The sequence below is a fragment of the Poecile atricapillus genome, chromosome 14 (assembly GCF_030490865.1).
Source record: "Poecile atricapillus isolate bPoeAtr1 chromosome 14, bPoeAtr1.hap1, whole genome shotgun sequence".
Classification (NCBI taxonomy): domain Eukaryota; kingdom Metazoa; phylum Chordata; class Aves; order Passeriformes; family Paridae; genus Poecile; species Poecile atricapillus.
Window position 1 is genome coordinate 1 of NC_081262.1, and position 5000 is coordinate 5000.

The window sequence follows — 5000 nt, forward strand, 5'->3', positions numbered from 1 at the left end:
TCCCTAACCCTAACCCTAACCCTAACCCTAACCCTAAACCCTAACCCTAACCCACCTAACCCTAACCCTAACCCTAACCCTAACCCTAACCCTAACCCTAACCCCTAACCCTAACCCTAACCCTAACCCTAACCCTAACCCTAACCCTAACCCTAACCCTAACCCTAACCCTAACCCTAACCCTAACCCTAACCCTAACCCTAACCCTAACCCTAACCCTAACCCTAACCCTAACCCTAACCCTAACCCTAACCCTAACCCTAACCCTAACCCTAACCCTAACCCTAACCCTAACCCTAACCCTAACCCTAACCCTACCCTAACCCACCCTAACCCTAACCCTAACCCTAACCCTAACCCTAACCCTAACCCTAACCCTAACCCTAACCCTAACCCTAACCCTAACCCTAACCCTAACCCTAACCCTAACCCTAACCCTAACCCTAACCCTAACCCTAACCCTAACCCTAACCCTAACCCTAACCCTAACCCTAACCCTAACCCTAACCCTAACCCTAACCCTAACCCTACCCTAACCCTAACCCTAACCCCCTAACCCTAACCCTAACCCTAACCCTAACCCTAACCCTAACCCTAACCCTAACCCTAACCCTAACCCTACCACCCTAACCCTAACCCTAACCCTAACCCTAACCCTAACCCTAACCCTAACCCTAACCCTAACCCTAACCCTAACCCTAACCCTAACCCTAACCCTAACCCTAACCCTAACCCTAACCCTAACCCTAACCCTAACCCTAACCCTAACCCTAACCCTAACCCTAACCTAACCCTAACCCTAACCCTAACCCTAACCCTAACCCTAACCCTAACCCTAACCCTAACCTAACCCTAACCCTAACCCTAACCCTAACCCTAACCCTAACCCTAACCCTAACCCTAACCCTAACCCTAACCCTAACCCTAACCCTAACCCTAACCCTAACCCTAACCCTAACCCTAACCCTAACCCTAACCCTAACCCTAACCCTAACCCTAACCCTAACCCTAACCCTACCCTAACCCTAACCCTAACCCTAACCCTAACCCTAACCCTAACCCTAACCCTAACCCTAACCCTAACCCTAACCCTAACCCTAACCCTAACCCTAACCCTAACCCTAACCCTAACCCTAACCCTAAACCCTAACCCTAACCCTAACCCTAACCCTAACCCTAACCCTAACCCTAACCCTAACCCTAACCCTAACCCTAACCCTAACCCTAACCCTAACCCTAACCCTAACCCTAACCCTAACCCTAACCTAACCCTAACCCTAACCCTAACCCTAACCCTAACCCTAACCCTAACCCTAACCCTAACCCTAACCCTAACCCTAACCCTAACCCTAACCCTAACCCTAACCCTACCCCTAACCCTAACCCTAACCCTAACCCTAACCCTAACCCTAACCCTAACCCTAACCCTAACCCTAACCCTAACCCTAACCCTAACCCTAACCCTAACCCTAACCCTAACCCTAACCCTAACCCTAACCCTAACCCTAACCCTAACCCTAACCCTAACCCTAACCCTAACCCTAACCCTAACCCTAACCCTAACCCTAACCCTAACCCTAACCCTAACCCTAACCCTAACCCTAACCCTAACCCTAACCCTAACCCTAACCCTAACCCTAACCCTAACCCTAACCCTAACCCTAACCCTAACCCTAACCCTAACCCTAACCCTAACCCTAACCCTAACCCTAACCCTAACCCTAACCCTAACCCTAACCCTAACCCTAACCTAACCCTAACCCTAACCCTAACCCTAACCCTAACCCTAACCCTAACCCTAACCCTAACCCTAACCCTAACCCTAACCCTAACCCTAACCCTAACCCTAACCCTAACCCTAACCCTAACCCTAACCCTAACCCTAACCCTAACCCTAACCCTAACCCTAACCCTAACCCTAACCCTAACCCCTAACCCTAACCCTAACCCTAACCCTAACCCTAACCCTAACCCTAACCCTAACCCTAACCCTAACCCTAACCCTAACCCTAACCCTAACCCTAACCCTAACCCTAACCCTAACCCTAACCCTAACCCTAACCCTAACCCTAACCCTAACCCTAACCCTAACCCTAACCCTAACCCTAACCCTAACCCTAACCCTAACCCTAACCCTAACCCTAACCCTAACCCTAACCCTAACCCTAACCCTAACCCTAACCCTAACCCTAACCCTAACCCTAACCCTAACCCTAACCCTAACCCTAACCCTAACCCCTAACCCTAACCCTAACCCTAACCCTAACCCTAACCCTAACCCTAACCCTAACCCTAACCCTAACCCTAACCCTAACCCTAACCCTAACCTAACCCTAACCCTAACCCTAACCCTAACCCTAACCCTAACCCTAACCCTAACCCTAACCCTAACCCTAACCCTAACCCTAACCCTAACCCTAACCCTAACCCTAACCCTAACCCTAACCCTAACCCTAACCCTAACCCTAACCCTAACCCTAACCCTAACCCTAACCCTAACCCTAACCCTAACCCTAACCCTAACCCTAACCCTAACCCTAACCCTAACCCTAACCCTAACCCTAACCCTAACCCTAACCCTAACCCTAACCCTAACCCTAACCCTAACCCTAACCCTAACCCTAACCCTAACCCTAACCCTAACCCTAACCCTAACCCTAACCCTAACCCTAACCCTAACCCTAACCCTAACCCTAACCCTAACCCTAACCCTAACCCTAACCCTAACCCTAACCCTAACCCTAACCCTAACCCTAACCCTAACCCAACCCTAACCCTAACCCTAACCCTAACCCTAACCCTAACCCTAACCCTAACCCTAACCCTAACCCTAACCCTAACCCTAACCCTAACCCTAACCCTAACCCTAACCCTAACCCTAACCCTAACCCTAACCCTAACCCTAACCCTAACCCTAACCCTAACCCTAACCTAACCCTAACCCTAACCCTAACCCTAACCCTAACCTAACCCTAACCCTAACCCTAACCCTAACCCTAACCCTAACCCTAACCCTAACCCTAACCCTAACCCTAACCCTAACCCTAACCCTAACCTAACCCTAACCCTAACCCTAACCCTAACCCTAACCCTAACCCTAACCCTAACCCTAACCCTAACCCTAACCCTAACCCTAACCCTAACCCTAACCCTAACCCTAACCCTAACCCTAACCCTAACCCTAACCCTAACCCTAAACCCTAACCCTAACCCTAACCCTAACCCTAACCCTAACCCTAACCCTAACCCTAACCCTAACCCTAACCCTAACCCTAACCCTAACCCTAACCCTAACCCTAACCCTAACCCTAACCCTAACCCTAACCCTAACCCTAACCCTAACCCTAACCCTAACCCTAACCCTAACCCTAACCCTAACCCTAACCCTAACCCTAACCCTAACCCTAACCCTAACCCTAACCCTAACCCTAACCCTAACCCTAACCCTAACCCTAACCCTAACCCTAACCCTAACCCTAACCCTAACCCTAACCCTAACCCTAACCCTAACCCTAACCCTAACCCTAACCCTAACCCTAACCCTAAACCCTAACCCTAACCCTAACCCTAACCCTAACCCTAACCCTAACCCTAACCCTAACCCTAACCCTAACCCTAACCCTAACCCTAACCCTAACCCTAACCCTAACCCTAACCCTAACCCTAACCCTAACCCTAACCCTAACCCTAACCCTAACCCTAACCCTAACCCTAACCCTAACCCTAACCCTAACCCTAACCCTAACCCTAACCCTAACCCTAACCCTAACCCTAACCCTAACCTAACCCTAACCCTAACCCTAACCCTAACCCTAACCCTAACCCTAACCCTAACCCTAACCCTAACCCTAACCCTAACCCTAACCCTAACCCTAACCCTAACCCTAACCCTAACCCTAACCCTAACCCTAACCCTAACCCTAACCCTAACCCTAACCCTAACCCTAACCCTAACCCTAACCCTAACCCTAACCCTAACCCTAACCCTAACCCTAACCCTAACCCTAACCCTAACCCTAACCCTAACCCTAACCCTAACCTAACCCTAACCCTAACCCTAACCCTAACCCTAACCCTAACCCTAACCCTAACCCTAACCCTAACCCTAACCCTAACCCTACCCTAACCCTAACCCTAACCCTAACCCTAACCCTAACCCTAACCCTAACCCTAACCCTAACCCTAACCCTAACCCTAACCCTAACCCTAACCCTAACCCTAACCCTAACCCTAACCCTAACCCTAACCCTAACCCTAACCCTAACCCTAACCCTAACCCTAACCCTAACCCTAACCCTAACCCTAACCCTAACCCTAACCCTAACCCTAACCCTAACCCTAACCCTAACCCTAACCCTAACCCTAACCCTAACCCTAACCCTAACCCTAACCCTAACCCTAACCCTAACCCTAACCCTAACCCTAACCCTAACCCTAACCCTAACCCTAACCCTAACCCTAACCCTAACCCTAACCCTAACCCTAACCCTAACCCTAACCCTAACCCTAACCCTAACCCTAACCCTAACCCTAACCCTAACCCTAACCCTAACCCTAACCCTAACCCTAACCCTAACCCTAACCCTAACCCTAACCCTAACCCTAACCCTAACCCTAACCCTAACCCTAACCCTAACCCTAACCCTAACCCTAACCCTAACCCTAACCCTAACCCTAACCCTAACCCTAACCCTAACCCTAACCCTAACCCTAACCCTAACCCTAACCCTAACCCTAACCCTAACCCTAACCCTAACCCTAACCCTAACCCTAACCCTAACCCTAACCCTAACCCTAACCCTAACCCTAACCCTAACCCTAACCCTAACCCTAACCCTAACCCTAACCCTAACCCTAACCCTAACCCTAACCCTAACCCTAACCCTAACCCTAACCCTAACCCTAACCCTAACCCTACCCTAACCCTAACCCTAACCCTAACCCTAACCCTAACCCTAACCCTAACCCTAACCCTAACCCTAACCCTAACCCTAACCCTA